The following is a 27,416-nucleotide window of genomic DNA, read 5'->3' as shown; positions in this document are numbered from 1 at the left end:
ATACCACATCTTCCTATATCGATCAAATCAGGTTTTGTTGTGACATTTTGGTAGAAACCCATTCAACGCATACTAATCGATAAAAATATAACTTAAAGCATAGAATATTTTCTTTTTTATTTGAAATTTATCATACTGGCTTCATTTTTCCGTTCTGAAAATCATAACAGAAATTAATAACGTTAAACGTTGGTTAAAAGTTTTGCGACAGGAGACCTTTGGGAATTCATAAACTTAGTATTTTTTTTTTTTTTAATGATATAATCAAGATTGTTGCATGCCGTTCAAATGTTATAGATTAGGAGGCATATTTGCTTTGTACATTAATTATGTCAAAAAGTGATTATATGCAAAGAATAAGAGAAAAAAAAAATACTTGTTGAATGCAGTAATAATAAATAACGAATTTACAAACTTTTTAGAAATGATGTCCAAATTGGCCATCAAGATCAAAATTGATAGAACAAAATCATATACCGATACTGTGCTTTTTTCATGTATCAAACTGATAAAAAAAATACCACCGAGAAGAAAGGCCAATGCTTTGTATTGACGTACTAACGGGATAAAAATAACGAATAATATATTTTTAACAATAAAAAAATTGGTGTGGACTTTAACGGTGCTTTTTTGTGGACTTAAGCGGAACTTGTTATTGTGGACTTTAACGGCGTTTTCTTGTGGACATTAGCGGAGGTAATTTTGTGGACTTTAGCGGAAAGTTTGTGGACTTTAGCGGCGTTGTGGACTTTAGTGGAAATTTGTTGTGGACTTTAGCGGTGTTGTGGACTTTAGAGGAATTGTGGACTTTGACGGTGCCACAATGGTCAATAAAATTTTATACATGGTCATTTATCTGGACAAGTGCAACTAAACTATGAATACATTATACTTCAAACTTTGAAGAATATTTAATGAAAATCTCTCTATAATAGAAATATTCAAATTTGGGGACCGTTATCGATCTGTGTTTTTACGCTTTTAAGCAAGTTTAGTCGACGCACTGCCCGCAAAATTTAAAACTAATTGTTTCACAAGTTTGAGCTTTCTAAAAAGTGTGCATGTGGTTGTTGAATTAGTATTGGAAATGTGGTGTTTTAAGATATTGATTGATATAAAATGGATTTACTTTAAGAGTGTGCGTTATATACCTATGATTTTAAAATTTTTAAATTACTTGTTGAAAATCAAAACAATTATAAATAGACACAACACTTAAAGTGTGCCTCTGTGGAGAAGTGCCTAGAGTGTCAGAAGTTATAAGAAACAGATAATGCATTTTTATAAACATTGTATAGGAACATTGTTTATCAAAGCAAAACGTGCAAATTGCAAAGCAAATAAACACGTATGGATACTATTAACTGATATTTTAATATTTAATTTATCTGTGAAATATATGCATATTAAACGAACAAGCTCTGTGAAATATATGCATATTAAACGAACAAGCTCCGCACCGTGATGCGAAGCAAAGTTAACACTTGCCCAATTAATGCACCGCAATGTCGAAGGCATCGTCTAGTATATATAAAGATTATAGCATTTTCCCTCATACTTAAACAACCGCATTAACCTCATTTTATTTAAAGTTATGCTACTGCTATTTGAGATAAAATCCAGGGTGTTGTTCGACTTAGTTTTTGTTTTAATCAGGTCCACAGTTTGGGTCAGACATCCTACCCTGGCACCCATATGGAATAGTTGAAAAACATTCACTACGGCAATACCTTTTTCTTCACTAGGTGCAAAGTGAAGCTGAGCAGCTGAGTGTTACTCGAGAAAAAAATCAAGGTTGTTGTTCGGCTTAAATTTTTCAATCAGATCCAAAGTTGGGGTTGGACACCATACATGTACCCGCCCTTGAGGAAAAAATCATAAAAAATCCCTACAGCAAAACGATTTCTGCACTAGGTGCAAAGTGAACCTGAGCAGCTGAGGTTTACTCGAGAAAAAAACCCAAGGTGTTGTTTGGCTTAGTTATTTGTTTTAAAGTCACATCCAAAGTTGGGTTTGGACACAATACGGAAAAGTTCATAAAAAAATTCCATACGGCAATACTTTTATCCGCCTTAGGTGCAAAGAAAAGCTTCGTAGCTGGGGTTTACTTGAAAACAAATTCAGGATGCTGTTCGGATTTTTTTTTAATCAGGTCCATAGTTAGGGTCGGAAACCCTACCCCTGTCATACTGAACAGTTCATAAAAAAAGAATTTTGAAAAGATAACAATTACCAATACATTACAGAAAAAAATTCAAAGGACAATAACTCCAACAAGATGTCAATTGCCAATTGTTCATGTTAACTTGTTTGTAGAACTTTCTTTGCTTGATATTTTTGCTGTTTACAGTATATCTCAATCTAAAGTAATATTCTAGATAAATTACATAAAATACAAAAACAAATCCTTTCCTCTGCTTCAAACTTTCTTTCACCAAGTGCCTGTCTAAAAAATAAATGTTTAAAATGCCTTTACACACACTTAAAAAATTTTGGGTAGGCGTTCCTCTGTACCCGACTAACCCACTGGGTCTAGGTGGCATTCAACCAATATAAGTATGCTGAAAGAAGAGATAAAATAATGGGTTATAGAAAAAGTAACACCGAATAATTCTGAAAATGGAACATATCGAGAATAAATTATAAGCATCTCTCTTAAAAGTTGACAATTTTGGTCAATGTTGTCTTACATGTATTTGTAGAACTTACCCTGCTGGACATTTTTCTATTTACAGTTCATCTATATCTTTTATAATAATAATATTCAAGATAATAACTATAAACACTGTAAAATTTCCTCAAGATTAGCAATTCAGGGGCAGCAACCAAACAATGGGTTATCTGATTTGTCTAGAAATCTCAGGCAGATTGATCTTGACCTGATGAACATTTCATATTTCCATAAAATTTACAAGGTAGCATCATCAATCTAATAATAGTTTCAGCGATAAAAGCCAAATACTGCATTTTACCCCTATGTTCTTTTGTTTCGTCATGGTGACAATCTTGATTGGCGAGTGGGGTCATTTGATATATTTTATAAACGTAATACCCTAAGGCTGATTTATGCCAAGTTTGGTTTAATTTGGCCCCTTGGTGAGCCTTGGTGTCAGAGAAGATTTTTTGTAAAAGTTGTTTAAAGAGGACGACGACGGACGACGGACGCCAAGTGATGAGAAAAGTTCACTTGACCCTTTAGGTCAGGTTAACTAAAAATTCAGACATAAAATAATGTGTGGATATGCGTGTGTTGAGATACAATTTTCTAACATTATTATAGTCAATGCTGTTTTAACATGCAGCTTTTGAATGATAAAAAATAATAAATTAATTCTATTTATCTCCCTTTACCTACGTCAGTTATTTCATGACAAGGAAGTATATTTTAATGAGTTACAAAGGATACGCGTGTAGTGGTAAGCTTTAGTTTGTATTTAGTGTGTTAAATTCAATGTATACATATTTAATTGATCATGTTTATTCAAAACTAAAAAAAAAAAACAACAGATATGATGTTGATTAAGTTTAGTTGATCAGCGCCCAATTATTATACACTTGAGTAATACAAATTAATGAAATTATGTATCACATGTTCTGCTTATATAAATATTTCATCACTGAGGGTGACTGGGGTACACATATTGTCGGCCTAGTCTTCTTCGACCGAAAGTAAACCCCTTTCCAATGGCGGGCTTTCACTTGGTTGTACGGTATGTAAATGTGTAGCAACATCCGGTCAGAATGAGGACGTTAAATATTAAGCCTCATGAAGAAAGATAGAGTTTTACACTCCCTTTACGGTAAACAGTTGTAAGAAACTCTTTGATGGGTGCATATGTGTGTGGCATGTTTATTAATTTTTATTAGCTTCTTGTCGTGAATATTACCGATAAAATTGCAACTCGACGTTAAAGGGGCACTAGCTGCCAAATTCATGTTCACCGATTTGACTCAAATTCTCATATTTTATTTATAACAATGTAAAACATTTTTTTTTAAACTATCAAAAGTATAAAATAAACAATTTACAGGACATGGTCTCAAACAGATGTAGCTCCGTTTCGTGTGAATTTTAGTCAAGACGCCATCTAATTAACTATCGAGGTGACCTTATATGACATACGCAACTATTATCAGCACCCGCAGTGCGCATGCGCTAAATGTGATCGCAATCGATATCGATAAATTTACTATAGATTATTAAGGGAAATATTGAATTTTGGTTAGCTTTAGTAAACAAAAATAAATATCTTTTTCATTGGCATCACATTAGAAAATACATTTTCTTAGCTTTCTAATGACATATTTTATAATTGAATCGGGATAGCAGAAGTTACGGCCATTTTCATTTTTAAAAAAGTGGTTCATTCCCTATTACTTCATACAATTCAAAATCAAAAACGTTTGCAAAGGAGTTTTCATATATGATTACATCTTTCACTATTTTTAGAAATAAATTCATTGGCATGAATGTATATTCTTTGCTTTATAATCTTTCTAATGATATATATTTGATATTTTAGAAAATTTAATGAATCGGGGCCTTTTTTATCCAAAACTGGAGTTATTGTCATTGTTTGAAGATTGCGAGAAAAATTCTAAGTCCATGGAAGTATTATATTGATATAGTACTTCCATGGTCCTACCAAGTAAATCGCTCGATCACAAGTCACAAAACAAAGTTTAATCTACTTGCAATAAAATATTTCTACATTTAATACAATGTTTTGTATCATGAATTTAAAAATTCAGTAAATAAAGTAAAAGAAGTGTAACTTTTAATTTAAAAGAATTTTTTTGTCCAGCCGTCAGTTTTCTTTATTCTTGATAATATAAAATCTTTCACTACTACATTAACTCAGACTTTTGGATGTTTTTCGTGAAGCGTATTAAAAAAATTGAAATCCCATCTAAAATGATTTTTTTGGGGGGCAATTTTCTTACATATCTTTTTAAAAGTTTTTTTTTAATAATTAGGCGACCGTAACTAAACAATTTTGATACTTAAACATGCTCATCTGATTTACATCTATAGAAGTAATAGATTCATATTTTATATATATTATTTTTATGTTCTAAAAAGACCAATTAGTTTTGATGAAACAGGAAAAGTGTCATTATTTTAAATTTTCCTGATCCAGTAACACTTTCAGAAGATCTTTTGTAGTAGATGGATTTGGAATGAAATCTTAAACGTCAAATTTTCTTTCATCAATTTTATACCTTTTCACTGCTTTTGATTGGCAATATGAATCGCTGTACTATCTTACATGTACATGTGATGTATACTAGTCTATTGCTTGTTTGATGTACATTCTCCTTTTATCATTTTAACTGTTGCTGAGAAAAATAAATCGCATAGAACAAAATATTAATGCTGCATTTTTTATTTCCTTTTGGTTTTTCTTTTTTGTAAATTGTCTGTTGTTTTTCTTTTATTTATTAGCCCAGCAACAATCACTACATAAATTGTACAATTATCGAATAAAAAATTTAAGAAAAAATATTTTATACCGTAAGCTTCTCTTTTAGTACACTTGTCTGAAAAAAATGTAGTTTTCAAAATATACAAAAAAAAAACGCTTCTTCGCCTCATATTTATGGAGTATTTGTCAAGAAAACTAGACATGAAATTGGTGTGTTTTGTGTATTTAAAAAAAAAATCAAGTGAAAAAACATTTTTTTGCATTGGAATGATTGATATTAATTTTCATTTAATATTGACTATTTTGTAGGATTGTTTGACATAATGAAGCATACAGTAGGAATATTTCAAATGTTCCTGTTTATCAGTTGTATTTATTACTCAGGTAAAATAATTAATCTTTAGAAAACATTTTTCTTACCACAATTGCAACTTCATATTTATATCTAAATATTAAAACGTAATGTGACCACAGTCAAGAACTATTAGATCTTAAATTTTCCTCTGAGTTTAGTATTTGTGTGATTTTACTTTTCGTAAATAATTGCAAAGGTAACTCGCCGAATTCCCATTTTCCTTCAGGTCTTTTGGGATTCCAACAGAATCCAAGCGTACTGCGAACTACTAACTGTTAAACACGTCTATTCGAGTCGGCCCTGTCGTGCTGAATGATTATATCTCATAAAGCGCGGAAAACGAATAACGGTCTATAGGCAGAAAACTGGAAGAAATTATTTTCAATCTAATTCAGTTCCTTCAAACGATTGAAATAACATTTTCCATAACTTTAAATCATGTTCAACGGAGACCTTGTATTATCAAAAGAGTCTGTGGAGTTTCTACACTTTCTGTCTTTTTTTTGTTGGTTCCGGCTTCTTATCTGCTGTTCATCGTGAATGACTGATGAAAAGATCCTGTACGGGCAGAAGACAAATCTTAACCTAAAACAAGGGACCTATTATCCTATCTGTTCTCTGTTTCCTTGAAAGATTTGAAAAAAATACTACAAAATAGGTCAAAACTGTATAAAACGCTTTGTGTTGATTGAAATTAATCTGAAAGTTAAGAAGGCTGTTTGGTTTAATGTAGTTTTGCATCTAAGTAAAACAAAGTTATAAAATAAAATATCTTAATTCCTATTAAGTTTATCAAAAAAAAGAAAAAAAAAACACAACTAAATACCTAGATATTTATATATCAGGAATTAAAACGAAAACAAATCAGAAATTTATTAATCATATGCATGTTTCCTAATCAGTTTGCTCCTTTACATCATTTTCTCTGTCCGTCTTTTTAGCTCACCTGGCCCTTCGGGCCATGTGAGGTTTTCTCATCACTTTGCGTCCGTCGTCCGTCGTCGTCGTCCGGCGTCGTCTGTTAACTTTTACAAAAATCTTCTCCTCTGAAACTACTGGGCCAAATTATTCCAAACTTGGCCACAATCATCTTTAAGGTATCTAGTTTAAAAAAAGTGTCCGGTGATCCGGTCAACCAACCAAGATGGCCGCCATGGCTAAAAATAGAACAAAATACAGTTTTTGGTTTATAACTGAAAAACCAAAGCATTTAGAGCAAATCTAACAGTGTAAAATTGTTTATCAGGTCAAGATCTATCTGCCCTGAAATTTTCAGCTGAATCGAACAACCTGTTGTTGGGTTGCTGCCACTGAATTGGTAATTTTAAGGAAATTTTGCCTTTTTTGGTTATTATCTTGAATATTATTATAGATACAGATAAACTGTAAACTGCAATAATGTTCAGCAAAGTAAGATTTACAAACAAGGCAACATGACCGAAATGGCTGTTGACCCTTTTAGGAGTTATTGCCCTTTATAGTCAATTTTTAACCAATTTTCGTATATCTTAGTAATCTTTTACAAAAATCTTCTCCTCTGAAACTACTCGGCCAAATTAATCCAAACTTGGCCACAATTTTCTTTCGGGTATCTAGTTTAAAAAATGCGTCCGGTGACTCGGCCAACCAACCAAGATGGCCACCATAGCTAAATATAGAACATAGGGGTAAAATGCAGTTTTTGGCTTATAACTCAAAAACCAAAGCATTTAGAGCAAATCTGACAATTTTGAGATGAATTGGACAACCTGTTGTTGGGTTGCTGCCCCTGAATTGGTAATTTTAAGGAAATTTTGCTGTTTTTGTTATTATCTTGAATATTTTTATAGATATAAATAAACTGTTAAAAGCAATAATGTACAGCAAAGTAAGACCTAAAATGAAGTCAAAATGACCAAAATGGTCAATTTTTACCCCCTAAGGAGTTATTGTCCTTTATAGTCATTTTTTAACAATTTTCATAAAATTTGTAAATTTTTACTAATATTTTCCACTGAGTTCATTATAGATAGAAATAATTGTAAGCAGCAAGAATGTTCAGTAAAGTAAGATGTACAAACACATCACCATCACCAAAACACAATTTTGTCATGAATCCATCAGATTCCTTTGTTTAATATTCGCATAGACCAAGGTGAGCGACACAGGCTCTTTAGAGCCTCTAGTTTATTTGTTCTGCCATTTCTATTTCTATTCTATCGTTTGCTACTCAATTTCATGTTTTCCTTCTTAATTTGTAGATAAGGAATGATAAAATAGTGCATTCTGTCTATTAATTTTTCAACAAAAAGACTACTCTCTTTCTTTCGTTTTAGTATTAAACATTTTTTCATGTCGGGACCTTTTATAGCCGACTATAGCATATGTATAGGTTATTATTATTTTTGGCATTGTTGAAGTCTGTACGGTTGTTTATTATTACTGCTTGCACCCACTTGATTTAAACTCTGGTGGTTATCACATACTTACAACTTCTCGTCCAATCAAATTGCTTGAATTTGCCTTCTAATTTTCATAGTACATACTTTTTCCGTGTACTAAGTAACTACGCATGAATGACCACAAGGGTAAGATTTTATTGTATTGTAATCAAGATGTTAGAACAAAAATTGCTACTGGCTATTTTGAAATAAATGATGTGTTCCAAATTTAACTAAATAGTTTGTAATTAGTTTTCAAACAGATTTTTAACATCCTACTAATCAATCTTTTGATCTAAATTTTGTTTTGACAATAAAAAAAGTTTCTTTCATTTAAATAAAGAGTAATAATAATGGTGCCTTATACCTTGATTAAAGTACAACTCAATCTAAAATTTGTAATCCTTTATCTTCCATGCAATTACTTTGTACACAAAAAGAGTCAACCATGAATCTTTTGAAGGGAAATTATTAATAAAGCAATTTGATATATTTAGTCATAAATTGGTCGATAATTGGTTGCCTAATGTCCAGTGACAAATATTTCATGCATATAAACTATCTACTAGACTACCTATGGGTACATACCAGGGGCAGATCCAGCCATTTTTAAAAGGTGTTTCAACCAAAGATGTGGGAGGGGGATCCAACTGTTTGTACTCATCCAAAAGCTAGTTTTAGGTTTTATGTGAAATTAAAAAAATGTTTTCAAGAATGTAAAGCTTTCACTGCAATTTAAGAATTGTCTGCTCTTGGTCAATTCATTTTGTCATCTTACCATGTAAATAAGTACATGTATAGTAAAACAACGCTTCGTTCATATCAATAAACATACTTACACCAGCAGCTACCTTCTTTACATTCTAAAGTCAAGGGCCTTTTGAAATCCCATTTTTACAATGATATTATAGTGAGTAGAATTTTAAATACTATACCTTCTATTCCCACTAGCAAATAACAATATATATTTTAATGAATTATTTGTTTTTATAGCAATCAAGGTTAATTAGAATTTCACCTAAGATTTACCTGTATTGTTTTCAAAACATAACATATTTGATATACTGTTTAGGTAATATAATACCTTGTTTATTTCTAATATGTTTCTTTTTTCACCAAAGAAATACTTGAAAATAAAGAAAAATTATGATAAATAGATTGGAGATAGATTTATATTAATTTTTTTTAATTTGTAACCTTAAATAATTGTCTGCTGTAGTAATAGATTAGATATACATAATATTATAACCAAGTATAATTTAAGATGTAGAACAAAAGGATACTCTTAAACTATAATTACTTGGACCAATAATCAAAGATATAAAATAATAGGTGAAAACTGTTAACTTTACTTCAAAGCATGAGTAATCAGATTTGATTAATTTTAATTGACTGAGTAATATAAATTAACCAATAGATAATCAAGATAATTAAAATACACACTTTAGCTCAGATTTAAATAACAAGATTAATTAAATCTAAGGGGAAAAAAACTCACAAAATTTCTATAATATGAACATATAATATAGGCTAACACCTAAATAATGAAAAATTTAAAACATTTACTTGAAATGTTTTTATATAAGGTAATCTGGCGCAATACGCGCAAGGGTAGTCGCCATGGTGTCTTCCCGATTGTCCCACTTTTCGAAATTACAGGTAAAAAGGTAATGAAATCTTGTGGGACAATCGGGAATATGTTTGTGGGACAATTGGGAAGTTTAAATGTGGGACAATTGGGAACTGTTTTTATAATGATTAATTTGTTTTTATAGCGTGTTGCAGTTAATCAAAGGTTACTAATCAATGTAACTTATAAAATATGAACAAAATAAGAACAAATAATAATATTTACATATTTTATTTTGCTCATAGTAGGTACAATTGAAGTATCATATGATATAATATGAAGTCTTTTAAAAAAACATTTTTTTTTTAGTCTAAGATGCATATTTTTATTGGCTTTGAACTAGCAGTCAGTACTGTGAGTACTCTCAGATCTGTACTTAGTGTCTTTGTTGTGGTTATGTCCCAAGCCAGGAGCCTGTAAGTCAGTGGTTGTCGTTTGTTGCCGTGTAACATATTTGTTTTTCGTTCATTATTTTGTACATGAATTATGCCATTAGTTTTCTCGTTTTACATTAGTCATTTTGGGGCCTTTTGTAGCTATGTGGTATGGGATTTGCTCATTGTTGAAGGCCGTATGGTGACCTATAGTTGTTAATTTCTGTGTCATTTGGTCTCTTTGGGAGAGTTGTCTCATTGACAATCATCTTCTTATTTCTTATGGAAGTCTTGCTCTTCTTTATAATTGGTGAAGAGTCCTGTTGACTGCAAACACAATGGGAAAATTGGAAAAGCAACCTTTAATAGTGATTCTTTGAAAGGCTGATCTAAAAAAGTTCTAGACAGCAGCAAATTTAGAGAAAATGGATGGGGGTACAAGAAATGATTTTTACCAGAAGCATGTGCATCCCATATAAAAGAAAAATCTTTCAATTTTTTCAAATATGTATTTTTTCAATCAATTATAACAAAGAAGTTGAAATAATAAGATTTGTGTTCTAAAAAAAGAGAAAATTCCAAAATTGACAAATTGACAAATTGACAGAATGGTCAATAGTGATTCAGAATAGTCAATAGAATGGTCAATTTGACACAAAAAAGCAATAAAATTTTATAAAACTTTCTTATATTAACACCTACTTCAAGGTTTTTTTTTAAGTTAGATCTATTCAGATTGGTCCAACCTATCTTTATTGAAAGTATAAAAAAATAAAGTTTAATTGTGAAACTGTGATTTTTTTCATGATAATAGCCCAAAAATGGATAACATTTGATGAAAACTGACAAAATTATCAGAATTGGGTACTTTCAAATGGCTGTAGCAAAAATAAGTGCACCACCATATGATTTTCGTCACCAATTATTTTTCTAGATTCATATATAAACCCAAAAATCAGGTTCAGAAAAAAAGTTTAATTCAAGACCTTAAAAGATCTATTTCATAAATCAGAAATATTATATTTTTTTAATCAAAAGTGTATCAATCTAATGATTTAAAAAACATTTTTTTTATACTTTTATAAAATTAATATTAAATGTGCAATAATTAATTCTTGTTTATTTAGCAAAACAAACAGCAGTTACCTTGTTTATCTTAGAACATTTTACTACATAAAATAATGTGGGACAATCAGAACTTTTCATGTGGGACAATCAGAACTCCAAAATTTTAAAAAGTGGGACAATCGGGAATAAACCGTCGCCATTAAGGTAGCACAATACAAAGATTTTTTTACTTCCAATCACTAACCTTTAAAATGCTGTAACTTTCTTATTCATGCATAGAAAATAATAAAAGAGGTATATATAGATAGATAAAAGATTAATCTTTTAAATGGTTGCAATATTTTTATTATGCAATCATTATGTAATTAGTGGCAAAATCTGGGTCAGTTCACTTGAATGAATTTAGCTCTATCATTTCTTTAACTATTCAGAAAATTTTAACGAAATCTTAATCAACACATCATGGCCTTCAAAAGGGTGTCTCAAATTGTCCTTATGGTATTCCATTCTCTCATAAATCTCTAATTAGTGTAAACATCCTAACCACATAAAAGACGATAATGTTTGATTAGGTGTAAAATTTGTTCTATACATTCTATCTGAAATCTGAGACAACTTTTGTAGATAATGGCCATAGGAACAACATATAATAAAATCAACCCTCTAGGGATACCTATGCAGAAGCTAATTTCATTTGCAAGTGGAAATTTGGTGAAAAATATTTTAGACACAGTTAACATTATAATTGGTTACATAATTGTTGCATAATACTAACATTGCATTAATTTGAAAGAGTAATCTGTTAGCTATCCAAAACTTCCACTTTTATAAATTTTCAAGCATTATTTTAAGAAAGTTACAGCATTTTAAAACTTGTGAGTTTTAGTTATAAAATCTTTGTATTGTGCTACCCTAAACTCTATTTAGTAGTAGTAAATCATTATAGACAGTGACATGTACTCTGCCTGACTGATCACCAGACAGAGAACAGGTCAATGTCTGGTTCCAGTTTGCAATTAACCTACACTACCATGGTTAGTACCTCCGTGGGATAGTGCGTATACACGATTCTCACGGGACCACTGGCTGGGGCAACTGATCAAAACTTAAGTCGTATATTTCAAAAGCAAATAAGTAAAATCTGATAAAAAAACAACAAATGAGCGACACACTAGGTTCTTGTAAAACTCACAACAAAAGTCAAACAAAAAAAAAATACAAACATTACGTAGATTCTTTTTCTTTTCTTTCTATTATTAAAATTTAAAAAAAAAACAACATTAGGAACATATAGGGCGCAATTTCCAGTAGGAAAGCCGTCCTTAAAAACCTACAGAAGAAGAAATCATTATGCAGTGACAATGGCTAATGCACAACTACAAGTAAAGTTACAAACAGACTCGGGAACGAAAACCTTGTACACAGTTGATACCAATTACAACCATCTACGAGGAAGAACTAGTTTTACTCAGAACAGATGACTGGATCGACGACACACAAGAACTTTAGAGAACATTCTTTCCATCTTGCTAGAACACAATGTATAACAAACGCAAGAAGAACCTTCTACTTTTACGAAAAAAATGTTGATCAAATCAACATAGATGGCATTTGGACACGTACAACCAAAGGTGATCCATTCCTGCTAACAGACGATAACACAGTAGGGCATATGCTTATCTTTAGTACACAAAAAAATCTAGCACACTTATCAGCTGCAGATATCATATATGGGGATGGTACATTTTACACCTGTCCAAGTCTATTCTTCCAACTGTACACTTTTCACGCAATGGTTGACGGAGCAATGTACCTACTTGTACACAGATTGCTTCCAGCCAAGAGTGAACTAGTCTATACAGTGTTCCTAACTCTACTTAAAGATCTCTGCCACCAACACCAACTACAACTTTAGCCTAACACTATCTTCCTGGATTATGAAGTCGCCATCCAAATGCAGCATACTCTGTATTTCCTGGCATCAACGCAAAACGGCTGTTTCTTCCACTACACATAATGCATCTGGATAAAAGCACAAGAAACAGGTCTTCAGGTTTTATACAAGAATTACGATAATATTCACCAACTAGTACGTCGTGCTGCTGTACTTCAACTTATACCCTTTGCTGAGGTTGAAGATATGTGGTTTAATGCCCTAACAGACATAGACCAGATCGATACCAACACCAACTACACAGCCTTTACAGACTATGTAACAACATACTGGGTTGAACAGAACAGTCATCTTTGGAACCACTACATAACACAAGGGCCAAGGACAATACATCATCTAGAGGGATTACACAGTAAACTGAAGAAACATGTCACCCATGCACATCCAAACATCTTTGAACTGATTTAATTTCTTACTTTGTTTAAAAAAACCCACAGAATTCATACAGATACAAAAGTGACTTATTACCTGTTCTAATAAAAACAAACACTGGGCCAATTAACAGTTGATTAAACAATGTTTGTACAGTATAATCCTTTGTTTGCACAAGTTTTCCTCCTATTCCCACATCAAATTTTATCTTTCTTACCAGATTTATAAAAAGTGGGAATAGAGGGAATAAACCACATATAATACTATTTACATATTTTATTTTGAACATAGTATGTACAATTGAAGCATCTTCAAACATATAATATAATATGAAGTCATAACACTTTAGTCTTATATGCATGATGTTTTAAATTAGTTTTTATTTGCTTTGATTTAGCTGTCATTAACTACCAGTACTTTCAGATCTATTCTTAATGTCTTTATTGTGGGGATGCACAAGAAGCCGTCTAGATGTACTTTTGTATGTTTTTGTCCGATGTAATTCTATTTGTAACAATCTGGTGTGATAAGCCTTTTTCAAATGGTTACAACACCGTCAGAGATTATTTAGAGAGTTGGCGCCTTCAAATAAGTTTAACCCCGCCACATTTCTCATATCAGGGCCCTTTATAGCTGACTATGCGGTATGGGCTTTGCTCATTGTTGAAGGCCACATGGTGACATATAGTTATTAATTTCTGTGTCATTTGGTCTCTTGTACAGAGTTGTCTAATTGGCAATCAAACCACATCCTCCTATTTTTAATAGAAGTCTGGTTGTTTTTTTGTTGTTTTTTTTAATAGTTGGTGACAAATCATGTTGACTACATTTTATTGCAAAAACACTGGGAATATAAGAGAGAGAGAAAATAACTCTGATACTGATTCTTGGAAAAGCTTATGTGGCTGAGTTCAAGACAGAAGCTGACGTTCGGTATAAGCAGTGTTCAATAGTGCAGAGAATGTTGTATTTAAGTCCCCTGATTTTCCTAGTATATTGCAAAGACTAGTGGAAACATTTCTCCATCAACAAGTTTGTGTTAAGTGTAAAATGTAAATAAGTCTATCCTTTTTTTTTAAAATTGCATGCATTATTTCTAAATTTATTTACAAACTTAAGCCTTTTTTAACTGATTTTTATATTTTGTTCTTATGTTGTTCTATCACAGTACAACACTATTCCGGGTTAGGGGAAGGTACGTTGGGATACTGCTAACATGTTTAACACCCCCACTTTATGCATGTATGTGACGCCTGTCACAAGTCCGGAGCCTGTAATTCAGTGGTTGTCGTTTGTTGAAGTGTAACATTTTTGTTTTCGTTCATGTTTTGTTCATAAAAGAGGGACGAAAGATACCAAAGGAACAGTCAAACTCATAAATCTAAAACAAACTGACAACGCCATGGCTGAAAATGAGAAGGACAAACAAACAACAGCACACACGACACAACATAGAAAACTAAAGAATAAACAACACGAACCCCACAAAAAAAACTAGGGGTGATCTCAGGTGCTCCGGAAGGGTAAGCAGATCCTGCTCCACATGTGGCACCCGTCGTGTTGCTATGTGATAACAAATCCGGTAAATAGTCACATTCATGAAAGGGAGGGGGATTGTAGTAACGACGTAAGGAACATATCCGATATCATTTGTGAAACGGTTATTCCATAACGGTCAACCAATAATTAGGCTGAGAAATTAGGCCGTTAGTTTTCTCGATTGAATTGTTTACATTTGTCTATTCATGGCCTTTATAGCTGACTAGGTGGTATGAGCTCTGCTCATTGTTGAAGGCCGTACGGTGACCTATAGTTGTTAATTTCTGTGTCAATTGGTTTCCTGTGGAGAGTTGTCTCATATAAAATATTTTTCTCTGGTATTGACTGATTATGTCAAAGTCATGTGATTCGCTATGGTGGAGTCGACCAGTGCGTCGAAAAAACGTCACTCAGTCATTTTGAAATTCAAATTACAGTAACACATTGGTTAAGTTGAGAATGACAATTATGACACCTTCAAAGCAATACAGGATATTTCACTATTCCACCACACAGAAAGTTATACTCTATTACACTCTCATATTTTTTTTTATTTCCACAGCAATATTATTCACCTACGAAAACATGTTCAACCAAACACATAAATATCTCCATTTGTCGACCGTCATTGATAACTTCGTTGTCATTTCAGACTCATTCGTAGCCTATGGTTGAATTGGAACCCCTCACTTCTCTTATTTTTGTTTGGTGAAACATCAACCAAAGATTTTGATAAAAATTGCTTGTTTGTCTTCATTAACTCGTGTCGGTCGTATTTAAAATTTCATTGAATAGCCCTGCGTATATCTTGTTTACAACAAGAAATCTGTGAGGTTATGCTTACTTAACTTACAACAAACGGAGAATTTTCCTTGTCTATTTTTTACTGACAAGTCCCACATCAAATATATCAGTACATAGTAATTATATGATAGACAATTCTAAAGACGGAGAATACAGCATAAAAAAAGTCCAACCCTTACACTTTACAGCAACTATAAAATATACATGCCCCACCTCAGGAACCGTTTAAAAAGCGCATTTTGCACTCATTTTATGTTTTTTAGCCCCAAAAAGGTCCAAATTTTTTATTTTTTTTTAAATACTTCGACCCCTCTTTCAAAAATCCTGGAACCGCCCCTGACAGTTGTGAGTTAACTGTTAATGGACGATGAATGAAATTACGTTAAAGGTGGCTGTTGATTTAATATTCAAAATGATTCGCATAGCTTTTGATTTTTTCTCTCTCATCAAGATCAAGGCGAACAGATGAATGCATTATAATTCACTTACAACTAAACAAAACAATTCTTACATTAAAAGGTTTGATATAATTAGCAATAATTCAATTTAAAATGTGTATCCTATCTTCGATGACCCTAATCAGTGGACATAATAGCCCATAACAAAACATTATATTGAAAAAGATAGAACAGTAGTGTTAACAACATATTTATTTTGCACTCATTTTAGTTTTGTTGTGACTAGTCGTTCTTGAGATTTCCAATATTTTTTTATTTTTTATTTTTTTTATAGATAATTTATTAAAAACTTTCACATTTGTTAGTTTAGTTTGATACAGCAAGTACCAGTACCTTATCCCGGCCTCGTTAAACATTAGATTGTATATTTAGAAAATTGGCAGCAGTATTTTTTTCTTAAGATACAACATTAAATAAATTTGGCAAAGTTGGTTTTCCATTGTGAAACCATCATACAAACACAACACAGATATTAAAGAATGTATATGCTATTTTAGACACAAAACACAATAACAACATGTAACAGGATATTTTATAAATACATATATGGTAGTGTGGAGAAGGCTAAAACCAATATACACAATAATATAACATAGGGAAATGTTAAGTTGCTTAAGTGCAAATTATTCTAGTAATGAAGCCAGGGGTCCCAATAGAGGTTGGCAATGTGAAGAGGATTTGTTTTAAAAAATATATTCATTTCTAGTATTAGATTTTCTTTTAGATACTTTTTCAGCCCTGCAAGATTTACTTGATTTTCACATAGTTTTGTTCTATAGATAAATAATTTTGATAAAAGTATTATTAAGTTTTTTATATTCTTATCCACAGATCTGCTATTTTATGGCATGTCCAAAATATGTGTTCAATACCTTCAGTAACTTCATTGCAGAAAATACATTTATCGCTTTGTTTTATTTTTATTTTATATAAAAATTCATTTGTGCCCAATATTCTGTGTATTCTTCTATATTGGAACCAGTGGAGTTTTGAGCTTTTTGTGGAGTAAAAAACAAATGTTTTGTTCAGTGTTAAGGACCAATTTTCTTCAGTTTAGTACTGCTTTTTTCAAATAAAACATTATTCATATCTTTAGAGCCTTTTCTTGATAAAAAAAATATTCTTACATTATTCGGCATAACTGGTCCTAGTGTTTTAGAACAATTGTCTATGAATATTTAGTTCTTTAAAGCCTTTTTTTATATGATTTTATTGATGAAATTACCTCATTATAAGTAAGAAAGTTTGACTTAATTTTATAAATGTTTTGGAATTGTTGAAAAGTCATTAGTTTTCCCTCATTTAATAAATCATTTATCAAAAAGATCCCTTTATCTATCCAATCTTTATGTAAAATATATTTCCAATAAAATGACATTACTTCACAAAACCAACCTATCTGGCCGAATCTCGGCTTATTGCAGTGAAGGACGGCGGAGGGGAGCATAGACTGCATGAATTTTTGTCTCGTTGAAAACACATACTTTTTTGGAATATATGTTAATATTCAAAAATTACCACAAACTAGCATTTTAATTCTTTACATATTATGTTATTAAATTTGGCCTGATTTCATTGACAACAACCTTAAAGGAAATAATTAGTTTAGTAACCGGTAATCATATACAACGAACATTACTTCGTCATCTCACTTGACCAATGCATTTATCTCTAAACCGAGGAATCATTAAAGCACATAAATCAAAATTAAGCTGAAGCAAATAAAAATAATAGAATCTGAAGCGTGATCATATTTTCATTTTTAAGCTATAAGATTAAAACAAAGAGTTTCAAACATGCCTGTGTGTAAAAGGTGTACACGACTGGCCTCTTTCGTTTTTATACGACCGCAAAAATTGAAATTTTTTGGTCGTATATTGGTATCACGTTGGCGTCGTCGTCTGCGTCTTCGTCGTCGTCGTCCGAATACTTTTAGTTTTCGCACTCTAACTTTAGTAAAAGGGAATAGAAATCTATGAAATTTTAACACAAGGTTTATGACCACAAAAGAAAGGTTGGGATTGATTTTGGGAGTTTTGGTCCCAATATTTTAGGAATTAGGGGCCAAAAAGGGCTCACATAAGCATTTTCTTGGTTTTCACACTATAACTTTAGTTTAAGTATATAGAAATCTATGAAATTTTGACACAAGGTGTATGACCACAAAAGGAAGGTTGGGATTGATTTAGGGAGTTTTAGTTCAAACAGTTTAGGAATTAGGGGCCAAAAAAGGGCACAAATAAGCATTATTCTGGGTTTTTGCACAATAACTTTAGTATAAGTAAATAGAAATCAATGAAATTTAAACACAAGGTTCATGACCACTAACGGAAGGTTGGGTTTGATTTTGGGAGTTTTGGTCCCAACAGTTTAGGAATAAGGGAGCAAAGGGTCTAAAATTGAACTTTGTTTGATTTCATCAAAAATTGAATAATTGGGGTTCTTTGATATGCCGAGTCTAACTGTGTGTGTAGATTATTAATTTTTGGTCCCGTTTTCAAATTGGTCTACATTAAGGTCCAAAGGGTCCAAAATTAAACTTAGTTTGATTTTAACAAAAATTGAATCCTTGGGGTTCTTTGATATGCTGAATCTAAAAATGTACTTAGATTTTTGATTATTGGCCCAGTTTTCAAGTTGGTCCAAATCGGGGTCCAAAATTAAACTTTGTTTGACTTTATTAAAAATTGAATAATTGGGGTTCTTTGATATGCCACATCTAACTGTGTATGTAGAATCTTAATTTTTGGTCCCGTTTTCAAATTGGTCTACATTAAAGTCCAAAGGGTCCAAAATTAAACTAAGTTTGATTTTAACAAAAATTGAATTCTTGGGCTTTTTTGATATGTTGAATCTAAACATGTACTTAGATTTTTTTTATTATGGGCCCAGTTTTCAAGATGGTTCAAATCAGGATCCAAAATTATTATATTAAGTATTGTGCAGTAGCAAGAAATTATCAGTTGCACAGTATTCAGCAATATCAAGAAATCTTCAATTGCACAGTATTGTGCAATAGCAAGAAATTTTCAATTGCTCAGTATTGCGCAATAGCAAGAAATCTTCAATTGCACAGTATTGTGCAATAGCAAAAATTTTCAATTGCACAGTATTGCGCAATAGCAAGACATATCTATAAATTGCACAATATTGTGCAATAGCAGGAAATTTTCAATTGATTGGAGTTATCTTTCTTTGTCCAGAATAGTAGTTGAATCAACTTAAATCATTGTTTTATACAATATACAATGTATATTCACTTTTACTACCAACTGATAAATTAAAACAATCTTTACCATTCAGTGATAACAAGCACCTTTTTTACATTTTAATATTTTATGATGTATTTAAATGAGTAGTTATTGTTGCAAACTCCATTAGAAATTTGAATTGAGATCAGTTTTGGAAAAAGGGAAAGGGGGATGTGAAAAAAAGGGGGGTGTCCATACTTGCCCCAACTGTTCAGGGTTCAACCTCTGCGGTCGTATAAGCTGCGCCCTGCGGAGCATCTGGTTTTAGCATACTTTTATAAAAAATTTCAAGATACGTTTGTCTAAGGTAAAAATTCAAATCACTGATACATCTTTTTGATAGTATTATATGTATGTCAAATTTCCGTCGAATTTGATCAAATTGAATTGATGATGATGAATCTGCAGGAAAAAGCACCATTACACTTTACTGAATCAATTAATTTGTTGATTGATGTCTTTTATAATTATGATGCATGGATTTAAGGAAGAGCCCGTTCAAATGTTGGAGTAATTTGACGTTAATGTTGTTAATTTTTTTCTCTTCAATATTTGGCGTTCAATCATACAAATACGTACTGTTTAATTAAATTGTTCTTCAGTGAGATGGTCGTTTTGATTTTATGAACAACTGATGAAAGCATGGGAATATTATATTAACTGTTCTGTGAATCCTTCTGTTCTTCCGTTTTGTTCAAATTTAAAACCTTTAAAATTATATACAACTATGAGTTTGACCGCGATTAAGTGGTGCACTGACCATGGAAATATTATCATGTGAAGGAGCGCGGTGATTAAGGCCACACATTCTTGTTGCTAATTTTCTGATTAATAAACGTTCAAAATTCATAACTGTCTCTTTGATCACGCGCTCGTCTCTTCAGTAACCTGTCGAAGGTAATTAAGGGGATAGAAATATGGTCACTATTGGTCTTGTTCCGATCGACAGTTAGACTATTGCTAAACTGTGGATTATATGTTTAGATGTGCGAGATGTACAAGTACGTAATCTGGTCTGTTCAGAGTGTGTACGGAAAATCCGATGCCTCTTTTAGCTAGCATGTCACGCTCTCTGCACGTTAATTATGCAAGAAATATTTGCAAATGGACGTTCAGTAACCAATTGTTCATCTATAGACAGTAGCGTACTTTGAATTTAATTTCTGGTGAGGCAAATGATTGCATTCTTGGCAGTTAAAGCATTGCCTTTGTTTAAAGACGTCAATGCCAGAAGGGAGTGGACGGTTGATTGAAATATGAATCGCGAAAAAAGGTGTAGGGGATGATACTTTTGATAGGTCACAACATGGCAAACATATACTGTCTATAAAAAATCCAGATTTGTGGAATTCTATCATGAATAATTTTCTAGTACGCATTTAATAAATATATTTGAAGGAAACTTCTGACTAAAGACTAACTTCTCAGTATTCAGTAAGGTATAACAATTCCAATAGGTTCTGATAAAACAAATATAACGGAGTTACACGTATGACCTCCACTAAAAGGATTTTGTACAGATTTGGGCATACAAAGTTTAGGATTAACTAGGTCTCTTAATTTTATACGTTTAGCTTTTGTCAACATGTATTGATGATAATAGTTGGGAGAACTTAAGTCTGGCAACGAAATGTTATAATATTATGTTTTTCAATGTTAGTTACGTACTTTACACATTTCCTTTAATAATTTACGCATTAAACTGAATTCGGTGACTCCATTATATGTGTTTTTAATTAAAATTAAAAAACTCTTAAGTTAATTGACTTCAAGGGAATATATTAAATATAATTCCTTTGAAATATTTAGTATATAGACTCCGATAGCCTTCTCGTTAAACAAATTTATACAGAACAACCCCTAATCGAACACACTTTCATTCTAAAAAAAGACCAACATATATGGGATTTCTTTTAGGGGGGTTTCTTTATCATTACATTTTATAATAAAAGAAAAAAACTTTCGTTTATAAATTAAATAGAGTTTTCAACATTTATAAAGAGACAGATTCTGACAAATTCTAAGGCAGCAACCATTTGATTTTCTGGGGGGGGGGGGGGGGGGGGGGCTATGTTTTTTTTTTTTGAAAAAACTTATTTTTTCGCCTGCGGCGAAAAACAATCTATTTTTTTCGAGACAAGTCGAAAACAATTTTTTTCTTTCAATTTCAGCATTACATATAGTGGCAGCTGAGTGTGAAACAAACAATTTTTTTTTTCTCAGAATCAAAAACAAATTATTTTTTTCTCCAAAAACTGGAAACAAACTTTTTTTTCCAAAAAAAAACATAGCCCCCCCCCCCTCCCCCCCCCCGAAAATCAAATGGTTGCTGCCTAAATACTTTCCCCGCACCAAATATACTACAAAGACAGATACACTATATAAAGAAAGACAGAAATAAAAGTATAACGGGGCATTCATCTGACAAGTATATTGGAAAACAATTGTCATAATCAAAACGAGGAACGCAAACTCGAATCGTACTTATGACAGGTATTAGACATAGGTTTCCCGGTTTGCTACCGTACCAACCGTGATGAACTGGGAGCCGTCACTGAACTTTTTAAATTAATTTATCAGTTAAAAAATATAAAGAGCTATTTAAACATACAAACTTGACCTCCTTGAAAATATATAATTTTAAAGGTAAATGCAAAACCTTTTCGTATCTGCTCTAGCATACACTTAAAACAGTGATTCATTTTTTTGTTACAGTATATGAATATAATCACGACTGAGCATGTCTGTAGGTACAAGATCAGAAAATGAGATACAAATTGAAATAATCCAAACAAGAACCCATTATTCTGCCTCAAATTTCATAAATTGTTCTGCTGTTTCTAGCAATATGGAATATTAGTTACATAGTGTGCTAGTGACCTAATGCGGTATATATGGGGTCAGTAGATTCCATATGGGATGAGAGAGAAGCTCGAATCCCCATATAAAATTTACTAACCCCATATATACCGTATTACGTCACTAACACACTATGTAACAAATTTATCTTACTGACTATCTTAACATGTGAAATTTAAACTAGTGACCTATCAAAATGAACAAGACTTCAATAATGTTAATATCATTAAGAAACTAGCTTCTTTCATTGATCCTACAAAAACAGATGCCAACAATAATAACTTGTTAGGTTGAAATGTGTTTTATGAATTTATTTCCATCTTATTCATCAATTTCTAAAGGGAAGTAACACCACCACTAACCGTGTATGGAATAAGACCCGTCTACCTTTTACCTAATATGGAATATACAGGGACGTAACACCTTTACAAACCGTGTATGATATAAGCCATTTCTAAAACATAGACCTTTCCGTTCTTTCTGATGACGAAATACTCATTAAATCGTTAACTACAGACTGTTAACTAGTGTCAAACTATATATTCAATATTTCAAAAAATCAGAACTCAGTTACTTTCTCATTGTGATATTTAAATAATCGTTTTAAAATATTCCTGAAGTATCAATTTCATATTTTCAATATTAGCGCAAATTATAGATATTGATGGGCAGAAAACTGGCTGATTTACTTTTTAAAAATGTATGTAAAACATGTTATATCAGGTTGCACTATAAATATATTTAAAATCTATAAAGGCCATGTTAACTCAAATCTTTAAAAGGTACTTATACGTGATCTTATGTCAGAAAAAAAAGTTGGAATCTTTAAAACCACGTGATAAATAACAAATGCAGTATTTCTATCATTTTCGTCATGATAAAAATAATTATATGGACGAACATTCCAGTTTGTGATTTTAAAAGTCTTGGTATACTTTGTTTAAAATAAAGCGACGTATCTTATCAAATTCGATGGTTGTCAATAACCCATCCCATAAGGTCCGTTGAGTTTCGTACGTATGTCATTTTACTGGAAATCACTACTAGAAGTCTTATAAAGAAACTACATACACAGGTTTAATCCACCATTTTCTACATTTGAAAATGCCGATACCAAGTCAGGAATATGACCGTTCTTGTCCATTCGTTTTTGATGAGTTTTGTTATTTGATTTTGCCATGTGATTATGGACTTTCCGAATTGATTTTCCTCTAAGTTCAGTATTTTTGTGATTTTAGTTTTTACACAACCACTGGAATAATAATTTAATATTGCTTATTAATATATTCTTTACAATTCATTTTGTAACACTTCACATATCACAAAATTATCTAGCTAGTTACACTTATCTAATCATTTTGATGATTTTTTCAGTCACAAATTATTAAAGTCAGTTGGTACCGCTTCACATACCACTTAATTAGCTTGTTTTATATACTTATCTAATAATTGTTTGATTGTCCTTTGTATAAAAGACAACACACGCACATCTTGTAAAATGATAGACAGAACACATGTATTCACATTATTTAGCTGACACACATGTATAAAAAGAACAAAATGCTCAAATTGATTTACAGTTTTGAGTTTAAGAGTTAGTGTGACAAGTCTTACTAGTAGTCTACCTATTTCCCTTTAAATACACCAACCTGACTAATAATTGACTATTGTTACTAAATCTAATCTTTATAATTTGATTTGGTAACGCTTAATGTATCACTAACTTGTTACGTAATGTATAGTATGATGATCCAGTAATCCCTTGATTGCCCTTTAGAGAAACTCTCCTTAAAAAACGAGGCAACTGTACTAATCTCTTATACTTCAATGGCGTCAACGTAATGATCGTAACTGCAATTACGATCATCCCAATATGGCGGACACAAATATAGGGATATTTTAGAAGGCTGATTTCTCCACTTTAACAGATTATTTTCAGATTTGTTTTACATCAAGAAAAATCTTTATAAGCATTGCCATTGAATGTGTTTTTCATAAATTATAGAAAAACAATCAGAAGAACGGAAATCGAGATTCAAAAAATCACGATGATGATCGTAACTTCGTCTATAGATGATCGTAACTTTGACTTGTTTTTATAAAAAGATGATGGTAACTCAAAATTTACGAATGTTTTTTTTCCACTGAATGAACGCCCTATTTAGCAGCAGTCACGATAAAAAAAATAGTATGATTTTAAGATTAAACAAGGAATAAATGAAAACCGCTATTCTTAAAAGAAATGACATAAGGGGGATTAACAGACTTATATGCAAGCGTCCTCAATATTATTTTCTTATGAGTAATGTAGTTAACACTCAAAATGGATTTACGTTGATATGAAGTTCATATAATTATCATTCTCATTATACAGTTTAAGAATACAGGTCAAAACTTTCACTGAATAAAGAAAAAGGAAGGCATGAAGTTCATTATTTTGAAGACTATCTATCGGTTTTAAATTGTTGCCTGGTCTTGTTTTTTTTCTTAATCAAACTATGACTATTAAAAACATTGGTAGACTACAGAGGCGGACTTAGATAGAGGGTCAAGGTGCTCGCATCACCTTTTTGTGGGGGAAATTTGGTTGATTGTATTACTGTTGCGGGTCTACTTTTAGGCAGCCAGTTCCCCATTCCTTTATGAAAATCTCTGCATATGCCACAGGACTACTGTTACCTATATTTACCATGGGTTGGCTATTTATGTAAAGAAGGAAAAGTTGAAATAGATAATATACACGATCATATTAGATTTTTCAAGCTACAAATCCTTACATTTATACGGTGTATGACATGTATTATTGAAATCAGTTAGTTAAAGAAGTTGTTTTAAGCCAAACATATCAATAAGGGATCTTCCATTTGATTTTTATAAGGGGGATGACATTTGGAAAAAGGCAGGACAGGAGATAGATTTGAGTAAAAAAAGGCCGGATGAACATCTTGGCCAAGCAAAAAAGGCAGGATGACAATTTATGTAAAAAAAATCAGGATGAAAAAAAGCAGGACCGAATAGAGTAAAAATAAAAACGCAGGATAGAGATTTCAACATAAAAAATGCAGGACAAAATTATTCATCCTAGCCACTCCCCCAAATAAAAATCAAATAGTAGCTCCCTTTATTGACGGTTCCCTTATTTTTTATGTTTATTCAACAGATATGATTACACTTCTGAACGCATTATTTTTTCAACCTCTCCTTTAAAAATCGTAAATCTGTAAATAAAAGAAACTATAAAGTCTGAATTCCCCCAAAATACCAGATTCTCGAAAGGAACTATTCTCCCTATAAAGTGTAGGGAAAAAAATGAAAAAATCTCCAATTTTAACAAACTGGTCATTAATATGAACTGTTCAATACTATATCTATATAAAACATATGAAATCAATATACAGTTGTTAACTCCCACTGCAAAAAAATAGATACAAAATATCGCGAAGTCATAACCATTTGTGCACTTACCAATAGGACGTTACCCTCCCCTCAGTGATCGTTCCTCATTATTATCACAATATCAGCTGATAACGTACATTTTTTCGCATACTAGACAGCTTTATTTGTCCTTATTTATCAGAAAATGCTTCGTTGGAACAGACAGTTACGATCATCTCAAGTAAAAGTTACGATCATCGTTGATAAAAATAAATAAAAGTTACGATCATCATCGTGATTTTTTGTATCTCGATGTTCATTCTTCTTGTTGCTTTTCCATCCTGTCCGAACAAAATATTTCAAAGGCAATGCTTATAAAGATGTTTCTTGATTTAATATTAATCTGAAAATAAGCTGTTAATTTTGAGAAATCAGCCTTATAAACTTTCCCTATATTTGTATCCGCCATATAGGAATGATCGTAACTGCAGTTACGATCATTACGTTGACACCAGTGACACTTATTCGTCGTTAAACAGTTTGATGTGAAAATATTGAACATACCTGTAGCGAGCGTTATCAAAATAACGGTTGTAATCTACGCTGCAACAAAAAGGGTGAAATAAAACATCAATTAATTTGATGAATGTCCATTCAAATAAAGACAACAGTAGTTTACCGTTGTTCGGAAGTCATCAATCGATTAAGAGAAAACAAAAAAAATACAAAAGACAATCCAACACACACAGAAACGAACTATATGATAACACTTGCAATTTCCTGACTTGGTACAGGACATTTTAAGAAAAACGATGGGTTAAACCTGGTGTTGTGGCTAGCCAAATCTCCCGCTTGTGTGGCAAAGTTTAATATAACACTAAAGTTACAACATTACATGACAGGACTATAATACAAATAAATGGAAGAACTTTCAGTACAGAGAAATACACAAATTAACAATATAATAGAATATTACGACAGGCTAATAGTTATTAAATTTACCAGGCTTAAAATTTAAAAGATTGAGTACGATCGAATTAATTAGCGTAAACATTATTGTAATATCCCCGTTATAGCTTTCCTGCATGATTAGTAGTCGTAGTGGTTATTATAAATTGCTAGTAGTAGTAATGCATAATGACAGAAATTTCATTAAGTTTATACAAACCAAATCAAATGAAATAAAGGGTAGTTCCAAGGGGTCACCCCAACACCTACCATTTGAGAAAGTTCGAATATCTTGTGAGGGGTAAAGATTCCCACCCTAAACCATATATATTCTGGCTTGTCATAACACTATGATTTGAATTATATAAAGGGTAAGACCCAAGTGATAATACCCAACCCCTGAAATTTAAATATTATCAAATATCTTGTAAATGGTCCAGATCCCAACCCCTAAACCAGATTATATTTTGTTCGTCGTGTCAGGACGATTTGAATGATATATCGGGTCATTTCATCATTAGTTTATATAGATTAACTGAAATATTTAAGAACTCCACACGGGTCAACTTCGCTCTTGTCGTAT

The sequence above is a fragment of the Mytilus edulis genome, chromosome 5 (genome assembly GCF_963676685.1).
Source record: "Mytilus edulis chromosome 5, xbMytEdul2.2, whole genome shotgun sequence".
Classification (NCBI taxonomy): Eukaryota; Metazoa; Mollusca; class Bivalvia; order Mytilida; family Mytilidae; genus Mytilus; species Mytilus edulis.
This window is presented reverse-complemented; position numbering follows the sequence as displayed.